The sequence below is a fragment of the Ammospiza caudacuta genome, chromosome 5 (genome assembly GCF_027887145.1).
Source record: "Ammospiza caudacuta isolate bAmmCau1 chromosome 5, bAmmCau1.pri, whole genome shotgun sequence".
NCBI classification, from domain to species: domain Eukaryota; kingdom Metazoa; phylum Chordata; class Aves; order Passeriformes; family Passerellidae; genus Ammospiza; species Ammospiza caudacuta.
In genome coordinates this window covers 34,008,147-34,020,575 of record NC_080597.1, presented here as the reverse complement: position 1 = coordinate 34,020,575, position 12,429 = coordinate 34,008,147, and the positions used below count along the sequence as shown (strand labels likewise).

The 12,429-nt window shown below is 37.3% G+C and overlaps 1 protein-coding gene across 2 annotated transcripts in view; it reads right to left on the bottom strand.

The window, feature by feature from the left end:
- The window catches only part of TMCC3 (transmembrane and coiled-coil domain family 3), a 111,783-nt gene that overhangs the window by 10,638 nt on the left and 88,716 nt on the right, over window positions 1-12,429 (bottom strand). The window lies entirely within an intron of this gene.

Sequence of the window (12,429 nt, the reverse complement as noted above, 5' to 3'; positions counted from 1 at the left end):
TTGACTTCTACAAGTTAATAAACAGTCTAAGGAACTGCTTGTCTCTCTTAAAATAAAGATGAATTAGAGAGAAAATAATTCAGAATAGGTTATAGAATCACTTACAGTTTGTCACAAAACGAGAATAACACCTAGTTAGAAAAGGTTCCTAAATGTGTTGTTTATTATTAGGAGTTTCAAAGAGACCATGGCTGATAATCACTCAGTTTTTTCTCTTAAAAGTGGTCAAACACCAATGGAGATGTAACCAGATCTTTCCGTCTACAGCAGTGCTATATAAAATGTACTGTTCAGTATATTTTCCCAGATTTAATGCCTTTTTCTGATATATCCCAATTTAAATTCCTTCCACAATTCCAAGTTTTTGCAGAACTAGCTGAAAGAAAGCTCTTGAAAATCTAGTGTATGCTGCAAGCTGGAAGCAACTGTTGTTTTTTAAAGCAGAGAGTACAGAGGAAGAATTGGCCTGTATTTGACTTTCCAGCTTGATAAGGGTGCTCAACAACTCGATCTGCTGTGCTAATTCTGTTTTACTAGGAAGTTCACTGAGTGGGATTTACAGGCAGAAACTCAGGAAAGAAAACTGCATTCAGTCAAGTATAAGATCTGTACACCTTAAATGCTCTCTGGAAACACAACAAAAACAATTAGGCAACTCAGTCACAACACTGACCACAACAGATCATTTTATCTTTCTCAACAGAAAGGCAAGATAGTCTGATACAAAACATTGAAAGTATTTCCTTATATAAACTCAAAGTTATGGGGAAAGCATGAGAAGAATGATCTAAACAAAATAGCTTTATCTTTATTATCATCTTGGTTTAGCCTGTGTGACAAAGAAAGTGCATTTCATTGCAGCTGCCACAATGTCATGTCTGCAGAGACTGCTTAACAAATGCTCCAGCCATAATGGGTTTCCAGAGCTTTGATACCAGGGGAGCCAATATAATTCCTCAGACAAGACCATTGCAGAAACAAGGCAGAAGCTATATTAAAGTATCTCTTGACAATCCCTTAGTGAAAATCTCTTTTCATTTCTACTACTTTATATTATTTATTTATTTATATTATTTTCCTTATAGATTACCAAGGATTACAGTGGAGATTTTTCTTGATTTTTCTTTTGCTACTGCACCACTCAGGGCACAAACCAGCTAACATAAAAATTCACATTCACCAATATCTATAAAAAAAAGCACTTGAAAAATGCATATTGAAAGTCTGGAGTTGACAATTTCTTTTGGAGAATATTGGTTAATGATGACCTTTAAGACTCAGACTGTATCCCAGGGATTAAACCATTGTTGTGGCCCAACAGATCTACACTTTACCAGTTTGTTAGAAACAATTGGCATTGATCCAACTGCTCAGTATACAACAAGAATTAACAAGAAATTCTTGAAACAACCGAAGACATTTTTAAATAAGCTTTGGCACAAAATGATACTGTTATTAGTCACAGAATTGTATACACACACAAAACAGATCCATCACTGATGTCACTCAGAACAAGTTGTACATAACTTCCAGGAATGGGTGGGTCTATATCTAACCTTTACACAGCAATGTTTACTTCCTCAGTAAAAAACAGTCTAGAAATAGTATTGTAATAATTGGATACAAGCCCAAACCAGATCCCTTTTCCCTTATGTCCCCTCCCTCACAGGCTCTCCATTGGTCAGCCTTCTCTGCCTTCCTGAAACTTCAAGGTCACGAAAGCAATACAGATAAAAAGAACAATAGCCTTGAAGGAATACATCTGCTGAATGCTGCCATGCTTTTGGACATGAGGAAATCTGTTAGTGTGGGGCAAGTCTGCTCCTGAATTAAACCAATCACAGCTACAGTCCAAATTCAGGAAAGTTTAGAAAATAACTGTTGAAAGTCCCAAAACACTGCTAGCAGTTTTACTTACTGGATTGAGAGCTCACTAAGAGTACAAAAAAGTCATATCCAATATATCTTTGTTTCTGATTGTATTTGGATAAAATGGCAGGTGTCCTCTGCCATCATGCTGCAAGGCTGGGTCAAGCAACCCTCTTTCAAGAGGCTCTTGCAATCCTCTGCTGATGCAATATGCCTTTCTGTTGGGAGGGGATGTGTAATGTGGGGTGGAGTTATTTCTTTTTTAGGTAGGGGGCTGGTTGATAGAGTTTAGTGGGGTTTACGGTTTTTTGGGGTTTTTGGCTTGTTTATTTTAAATCAGAAGCAAGCAGACAGCGGGAGAGTCAGGTATGTCTAGACAAGTGGCCTTTCACCTTTCTTCTACCTTGATGATCCATTTGTGATTGTTCTATAACTCAGCACTAACACTAACCCAAACATCAGATTTCCATCTTCAAATCCTACCCCAAATGCTTCATGCTGCAAGTCTCATCCTGTGATGAGAAGAATTCCTGCTGTATTGAATGCCTCATTCTTTACACCGAGCACAAGACTGCCAGTAGGAGTTGAGATGATGAGATGCTTCCTCATCCCTGCAGGTACTGGTGCCCTCTGCTGGGATGCAGGCTGAAATCCTCCCAGCGCAGGAGAATGAATGGCATCTCCTTCAAACTGTGTGAGTGCTCTCCCAGCTGTGCTACGGGAAGAAATGAGGAATGCCATCCCTGACATTGTTCCTGCTGTGACTCCTGGGTCCCCCGCACCTCACAGGGCCACCAAGCTATTAATAACAAAGAAGTTGTTGAGAGACGGGTTTTTAATTTTATTTTTTAAAGATTTTCACTGTGGTTGCAAAGAGAAAAATATGTTTACATACAGTAGCAGGCCCAACAGTTAAAATGGATGAGCCATCCTTTTGGAAGTGAGAAGCACTTGAAGAGAAAAGAATCCTCCTACATATCTCATATAATGGCAATTAATAGGAAGCTGAGCAGTAGCAGTAGATGAGAAGCAGCAGTCCTGAAACATGTGGTACCACTAGGTAGACAGGAAGTCAAAGCACTAGCCCATAGTCTGAGGAAATACTAGAGACATGCCCTCAATTTGTCTTCTAGGAAAAAACAGGCGAAAAAAACAATTTACATATGGTCCTGGGATAGCCATAACTGATGTTAGCCTGAAAAAAGACACCTGGGCCTTGGAGGGAGACCACTGCACTTTATGGAGCAGCTCACACACACACTTCACTACAACCCAGTTGAGAACTAACAGTAATGTTTGTGCTGCTGAAATACAAGCTTTCAAGAACAGTGAACATGAGCTCTTAAGAACAGCACCACAGATGATGAGATAGGTAACTCTCAGAGATAAAGCCCCAGCCTCCCTTTTTCCAGAGAGCCAAGAAGATCTCCAGCTGCCTGACCATGCTATCCATGTCCAGAGTTTCAGAAGGGACAACAAAATCACTTCTTGGTGCAATGAACACAAGTGCAATGCTGGGAACCCTTCACTGCACATGAATTGTCAGGTTTACTTGCTGTCTTAAATGTAAAGTGGAGGGCTGGGTAACAGGGAGCCTGCTATTCAAAAAGAACCATTCAGTGAACAATAGTGATTTGAAAACCTACTCATGGAAGCAAGGGTAGGGATTTCCTTGGCATCACAATGATGCACATGTTTCTTCACTAACCGTCTGCAAAAGCAGCACCAAGGTCAGACTTGCAGGCCATGCTGTCAATGAGCCCAGAGCACAGTAGGACCCATGTTCCCCAATACCACAGGCAAGACTGTTGGAAAGAGATTCTACATTGACAGGATCTGCTGAACAGGTGAAAATATTGTGTTTAATGGCCTATAGAGATTGGTCATTGAATCTTCCTACTGGAAAATATAATGCAGACCTAGAAGATCTTATTTCTTCCCCATAGATCCTGAGTGGGATCCATCTGGGAGAAAAAATCCATAGTGAATAGAGCACAAAGAGCATGCAGCCCACCCTAGTGCGACCCACATCCCATGGCTGCTCAGATGAATGCCATGCTGGGTTCCACTGACTGTGCCAATGGCTCTCCACTAACAAGTGAGACATAAGCCCTCTATGTTAAAGGTACCAAACTGAACTCTACTCTTTAAGTCATAGATTTCTTTTATGCTCTTTTAAAAAGTATCTTTAAAAAGCATAGAGAATAAAAAGCATTTACAAGACAGGTGCATATATGCATCAGGCTCCAGAAAGCCTGCTCCTTTGGCTTGCCTCACTAACAGAAACAAACCATGAAGACACAAAATGATCTACTTTTTTAATAGGCTCAGTTTACAGGTGTTTCCTTCTTGTTCTTTCTCTAAAAACCCTCATTACCACCACCAGTCAAGCTAAACAAAAGCTTATGATGACAATTTAAGTCTATCTTGAAAGAGTTTCTGATGAATGCTTAGAAACAGAATCCCATAAGAGGCATACAAAATAGGATTAAGGCAGCTTCACAGCTCTTAGAATTGGTAATACCAACAAAAGTCTTCAGGAACAATTCTCTTTTTATCAGAAATATGCATATGCCAGAAGCACAGGTGTTCCAATGGGTAAAAGAACATGCAGAGGGAGTTTTAGTAAGTTTTCAGTATATTCCAAAGCAAAAATGTATTTGGGGAGAGACTTTCACCATCTCTTTCAAGTTCACTGTTCCTTCTAAAATCCACATGAGAATCCTTCATGGACATCTTAAATTAGAACTAAATAATCATAAACCATTTTAAGTTATGTTAAATCAGCCCCCAACATTTTTGTACAGTATGTTACAGCAAAACACCTTCTGCTTGTGTTTCTTTACAGAGCTACTTAATATCTAGAAGTACCTACAGTGAGAATACCATGCTAATTATCATGCAGAGAGTTGAGAGTATATGGGAATGGAGGGAGTCAGCAAAATGTGTTTCTACTTTTTACTGGGGTAATGGAAGATCCTGGGAGATTTGTCTGACACCACCTGGCAAATGCTGATGGAGTCAAATAACTGAGGGTGTTTCTTTCATCATCATCAATTCCTCTATAACCTATTTACTCTCCACCTCCCCTCAAAAAAGCATTGAAGCTGTAAGGCATCTCACTAACACACCATAGACGTTTATTCCAGGTAGAAGTCAAAGGTAATCCCAGATACCCTTTGGCAAGAATCTGCTCTTCAGTATTCAAAGGCTGGGAAACTTCAAGGCCATTCCATGAGTAAGGCATCATACAGGGAAAGAGTAGGCTGCAGAGATTTGAATCCTTTTGAGCATTTTCTGCACTATGCCAACACAGTCTAGTAATTATAAAAATTCAGCTTTTCTACTAAGATACTGCAGCAAGACCTCAGATATAGACTAAACTACTAAGCATCCTAGGCAAGACATCAGCTGTTGAATCCAGTCCTTCTCAGCATCAGTTTGATCACCTATCTTTCCCTCCATTTTAATTCATTAGCACCACAGGGTTGAGACTCTTAAATATAGGCACCTGAAGAAAGAGATACATGTACTTGCAATTTTTGTTTAAATGAAAAATACCCCCAAAATTAAAAAAAAAATATTCAAAGTTGAAAATGCTATAAAACAAACTCTGCAGAAAGCAATTGCAAGAAAGCACATGCACTGAAGTTCTGGTGTGACTAGAAATACAGCTTTTACTCTCTTCATCTAATCTGGTCAAGGCCAAGTACTTGTGCATAAACTGCGATCCAAACTCCAAGTCAACTTCACCCCAAATTTGTTTTTCCTCAAATCCTACAGGCATGCTCATTTCAAACCAGAAATACCCCAGAAAGAACCTTTTCTCTAATTTCTATTTAAAGGACTAAACTAAAGCCAAATTTTCCAGGTCACAGCTTGTGTGTAGATAAGTATTTAAATATGGTACTATTTCAAATTAGACCAATGGGAGAAGAGAACAATGGGGGGATGAGGCAGTTTTCTCCTTCACTGGTAACACCAGCTCCTTCAGAACCCAAGAACATCCACTGAAAATTCTCCAGTACCATAACTCACACTCAGTCCAGTGCCAATTTTTTGGCAGCACAAAACTGACATAAGCACACTGGTTCCAATACAAACAGCTTCTGTGCCTAGACACTGAAATCTGAAAACAACATGCCTCTATGAAAGTAAGCAAGTTACTTCCCATTTACTGTCCAGCAGTCATGTGAAGAAGAAAAGAATAAAAATCACTGTCCTAGCTAGAGAAAAAAATACAGTTATGAACCAATACTCACATTTACTAAGCTTACATTTCTTAAGCAGGCAGAAGGTAGATTCCACAGCCCTTGCTTAACTATTTTGCTTCAAATCAGTCCTCCTCTCTAGATAAGCACCATTAATTAAAAACAAGTCCATAAAATACCTTCTCCTAACTCAGATCAAAAGAAATGTAATTTACATGCATGTTCCTTCTCTCTCAGGTTTACACAGCAACATCAGGAACTGCTTGGGAGCTCCAGGTGCTCAAAGGGTGGCTCCATCAAGCAGTGCTTGTTAGAAGCCTGCACTCCTATTCCCTGTGAAGGAGAGTGCCTTTCCCACGACACAAATCCCTCAAAGTACCACCACTAGAAAACAGGGGGGGTGACAGTTTGGAAGAGTGAGGCCAGTCATTTTGTATCTCTTCTAGATTAATTGTTCTACTCACTTTTAGTGTTTCTAATAGGTGCTGTCCCTTCCTTCTTCCCAGCTTTTATGGATTTTTTTCTTCCCCTCCCATTCAGTATTAAGCTTTCTTTTTCAAAAGATATCTGAATAGATGGCAATAACGAAATTTTTCAGACTACTGTGAAGCATTCTGTGAAAAGTCAGCCAGCTACACATTTTCAATTATAAATCCTTTTCCATGAATGAGAATTTGATAAAAAGCCAGCTACATACCTGCTATGACTAATCACTTCTCATAGTTACAGCATATGCTTCTGATCGCTCATCACTTGTGATTTAGAGTATCACTGCATTGTCTAACTTCTCCTCACAAATTATTCCACACTGATAAAGTTGCAGCAGGTCACCTTCTCCCTCCACCTGGTTCTTTCTGTTTCACAGTCAGCTCTTAATTTCATTGCTATTCAGATGGTGTAAGCATTTTCTGAAATCCCAGCTCCTGGAACTGTACAATCATACGAGAGAATTCCAGGAAATACTATGAAGTTTCTCTCCTTCAGTTACAGAGAAATAACTCCCACATCTAACTTCACAATCAACAACCATCCAAGTCCTCCTTTGCCCCAAAACAAAGACAACTCTAAGGAAATTTTAAAGATGTAATTTACCCACCTACAAAAATCAACCCCACAGCTCAATGCTGATTTTAGTCTATCTAATTAATGACTTTTATTGCTTTGAGCAGGCAACATTGCATAGGACCTATTTTGTCACAGGAACATTAAGTCTTTATAGTAGCAGGGAATTTTGAAAGTATTACCACTGAGAGACAAAACACTCTAAATCCATATAGACTGGCCATCACAGGCAAAAGACTCAAGACTTGGGGATTTTGTTTCTTTAAACCATGGCAAAAGTTCTGTTTATAAACAAGAGAACAATAGCTCCATCAGGCTTAGGATCTTTTCATTTGCATTGATGCAGCAGCAGCACATCCTGAGTATATAAACAATCACATCTTGTCCTGTACATGAACTGAGCTGCTTACTTAAAAGAGCCTGCCTGCTTCTTCCTTTTCCCCCTGCCCTGCATCTCTCCCTGCTGTGCTGATAAAGTCAAATCTCAAAAATACATGTCTGTTACAACAGCAGTGCTGCCTATACCCAGGAGTTCTAGTTCATTTTTTATATAAAGGGATTAATCAAAAGGTCTTCACTACATTGCATGACTAAGCAGCTTATTTACCTCTCCACAATAACTAGTGTATCTCTAGACAAAGCAACTTCACTTTATCAAACTTTCATTACTTATATACACTTTCACTATTTGCCACATTAGACATATGAGTGCATATTTTGGCTCCACACCTAATATCCAAGGCTTGTATTTGTACCCAAACCACAAATAACCCTAAAGGCAGAGAACTGCATGAAGATTGAGCCACCAATAATCAAAAACTCTGGCCATACTTCATGACCTATAAAAAACTGAAATAAATTTTAAAAAAAATTCAAACAAAAAACAAAACAAAACAAAAAACACCCACAAAAACCAAACAAAAACAAAAAAACCCCACCCCACAACAACCAAAAAAGAAAAGAAAGAAGCCCAGAAAAGAAAGAGGAAAAGTTTTATTTAAAAGACTACTTCAAAAAATTCCTTCTTTCATTGGGCAAAATAAAGAAAATTAAAATTTGAATCACACAGATACATATTATGCAGGTCATTTATTATTCAATACCGCTGCTGCAATAATGGTATTTTAAGCCACTGTACACAACTGATTAACAGTGCTCTGACTTAACTCTGGAGAAAACATCCTAATTGCAGTGCATTAAGAACCAAAATTCTCTGCAGAGGCAATGGATTTAACCTCCTGTGGATCACAAAAACACAACTTTAAAGCATTTTGTTATTTACATTTATTTTTAAATTAGCAAAACCATTTTCTTTTCTTTTCACTGAAGAGGCAATATAAAGCATTACGTAACAGAACCACATTTTCCTGCTCTTTGCATAACTTCCTCCTGGAAGAAAACGAAATGTTGTCCCTCAAGGTAATATAAATAATATTGTTTTGAAAAGCAGAAACTATGCTGTGACTCTGCCATTAAAGTGTGTCACAAGTGATGCTTTCCATTTATGAATAGATCTGTAGTTGTTCTCATTGAGGAGAAAATATTCAAACATTACTTGTATGTTTACTATCTTGTTATTTATATAAATATACATGTATAAAGATATGCTTTTAAAAACATTTTGTAAAATATACATAAAGTTATTGCTATTATAAGTAAGTACTAGCCCTCAGAAAATCTCATATCCATGCAGTGTTTCAGCTGCTGTGCACCTTCTGGAGAACCTGCTCTTGGCATGGTGTTTTAAGGTTACACCCTAACAATCAACTCAAATAGTTACAATCAAATCTGAATTCCCAAGAAAAGATAACTTTTCCAGTAAAAAGACCCAAACACTTTATGAAGATGAGTGTGCCTCTTCAGCAGATGTCTCTGAATCCTCTTCTTTAAAGAGTTTCCCTGTGCACATTGTAACAATACATCCAAGCAGTACTTCAGCCAGTGCTTTGTGCATCCTCTAGAAACATCTTCTCTTGTGCACATGATGCTGAATTTCTCATATAATCTTTTTAAATGTTTGTGAGCAGGTACTAGCATGAACCACTCCCATAAGAGGTTGGAGGTAGGTCTTTCAAAAACTATTAAGAAACTTTTCTGTCAGTCTATTCTCTCTGAACAAAATTCAGCTAAGACTGTTGTATTGATGTTACAGAATTAATCCACTATTTGTACATAGTCATGAGTCATCTTTATACTCCATTTTTCCTTTCAATGTACACTTCAAATACTAATACACAGCACACAAAAATCTCAATCCATGAAAGAAACTCTGTTGTAGACAAGTTCCATAAATAACATAACATCTATTAATCAAAAACCCAAAATTCAAAACACTTGCTAACTGAAAAGAACATCAATGAGATTCACCCAATTAGTGAGAAATAAAACTCTACAGTAAAATCTTTATCTAGTATTAAAATATTCATATTCTGAGAGCACATCCCCAGTCAGTGAGTTTTATTAAACTGAATTACTTAGAGAAATCAATTCAGATGATTTGGGAAGATAAACTAGGGTAAATTATTATTCTTATGTCACCATACTAGTTGCAATGAGAGTGTCAAATCTCAGTTTTAAAAAGTTTTATGGACAAAAAACCTCCACTATTTTTAAACAACTGCCTTTAATAAGGACTCACTATGTTTTTACTGTATGGTACAAATCCTTTGATGTTATTTTGAAGATGCCATTATGTTTTGCCATGGTAGTACTAGCAATTCAAAGCAGACTTTTCCCCTAAGAGATGTTTGCAAACTGAAGATACATTTATTTCTGTTTTGCCAGAACTAAAATGTCAAGGGTAGAGTGAAACTCCTGCAGAAGGAAGTCCTGCTGATTTCTAAAAGCTCATTACAAAGCTCACTGCCCCCTACTCGTAACTACAGGGAGCATTTGTTGAACATCTCCTCACGTAGGGTAAATATACAGCAGAATGCGTATTATGCATGAAATTTTAGTCATAAATTCATTGCTTATAAACTAAATAAATAAACAAACCAATCCAAAACCAAACAAAACCCCCACTCCTTTCTCTCTGCCATCCAACACAAAAACCATTCTCAGAGGCAGGACTGCAAGATGAGAAGCACAGGCAAGAAACAGTAGTGACTTTGTTTAGCAGGCTAATGGAAAGTGCTCAGAAACTGTTCAGTTGCACAGCACATTTAATTGCTTAAAACAGAATAGATTCAGTAGGAAAAATTGTTTTCCATTTGATATTTCTTAATCTGTTAAAACCATGTTGCTAATATAAAAGTAATTTAATTCAGGAAAATTAAACCTGCTCTTCTTACCTGCTGTTGTATTGAGATGATATATAAAATATTATAGATCTGTTTCATGTAAATTGATTACCTTTGTTTCATTAATATGTTTATGCAAAATATCATTCAATTTGGCACAGATGTAGTAAAGACCTATCTCAGGAGATAGCAGGGCTGAAAAGGCAACACCAACAAGGCACCAGCGACAGTGAGACTCACTAAGCAAAGATGGAGCAGCCTGTATTGCTCCTACTGCATTTTCTTGCCTTTGGATAAGTGTTTTAGACTCATATCCTTCGTATTCAAGGCTCTTAGGTTTTTTTATTTTGTTCAAACTCTGCCGAGGACAAGAGGGGGTTAAAACTTTGATAATGCTTTTAGAGTCACAATTTAATTTGGATCTCAACATCATCATCTGAGGTATTTCATTCCAGCACTACAAAGGATGTGATGGTGTCACAGGGATTATTTATTTACTTGAATAAAGCAATACAGAAATGTTTCATAGGGATATGTGTCTCAGGAAATTATAAAATTACTCTTCAAATAACATTGGTAGAAACATGATTAAAGTTCAGGGTAGTTTACTTGACCAAGATGTTTATATGGCCAGATGCCACAATTTAGACTCTAAAGACAAAACTTGTCGATTCTTCTCATTGAGAACCACTAAGATTTTTTGGAAGAGGAAACTTTAATATTTTCATCAGAATATTGTAGTGCAGTTAACTTTACATTAAAAAAAAAAGTACAGCTTGCTACAGAATAGTATCTACATTAACAATTATGTGCTTATTCATACTCTTCGCTTATACTTTTTTCTTTCTTGTATCTTTCCTCTTTTTGCTTTTGCTCAACCAACAGTAGCACCTTCATCTTTTAATCTTAAATCAGTTTAACCATGGTTTTTATCTGGGATACATTTAACCTGGTAGAATACTCACCAAGATTTACAGAAATTGCCAATCTGTGCATTAATACAGCTAAATTTCATGTATCTTCTCTATAAAGCTCTTAAGACTATCCCAGAACATTTGTTTTTAATAGTAGTGATAATTTATATTACATGACACAAATAATGAATGTTTAGTCTGGATACTGTGAACCCTAAAGCACATGATTTTATGGAATCCATACATTTCAGTTTACATGGATACTTGACACAACAACTGATATTAATTATTAAAATACAATCTTAAAATAGAACTGCTGCATCTTCAGTAACATCCATTATTAAATCCACAATGATGGGTAAGTGAACTGCTATAAACACGTAAGATAAACCCCACCATCTTCAAGTTAGGTATTAGAACACACCTCTGTTTTACTCAAGAATCTCTTTCAGCACTGCTGGCAAGCTTTGTGTGCGATGAAGAAACGTAAAGCTACTTAATATGGTCTAAGCAGAGATGCTAACAAGTTATTAACATACTTATTATAATATCTAACAAAAACGTCATTAAGCACATAGGTACTTCACATTCTTATACAGCTGTAATCCATAATAGCTAGCCCAGGGCAGCATTTCTGAAACAGGAGCTCAGGAATGGGAGAACATAGGAGAAAAGCTGTTGCTTTTCTGCTTGGTTGAGTTGTCGCACACTCGCATCCATGACTTACATGTCCCACAAACTGAGTCACAGAGCTCACCCGTCAACTTCCATGCCAAGTGTATGAAAACAATAGAAGATGTTTCAGAGCATTTTTAAGAGTTATTTTCAGCTTGTTGAAAGCCATTGCCTCTCTTACCTAACCACAGGGAACTGGGAGAGCCTCTGTCAAGCAATGGTCAAACTGTTGCTCTTATCTCCTTGTGAATTTTTGTGTGAAGCAACAGGCTGCCCAACCTAAGTTTGTTCCTCACGTTCCTTGATTACAGCACAACAGAACAATTTAAAGCAGGATACAGAAGTTCTCCATATGATTTTATTACACCATAATACAATATACACTAATTACAGCAATACACCTGATGGTCTTTTTAAAGCAGTTTCTAATCTTAATTCAGAGTGTTTTAGAAAAAT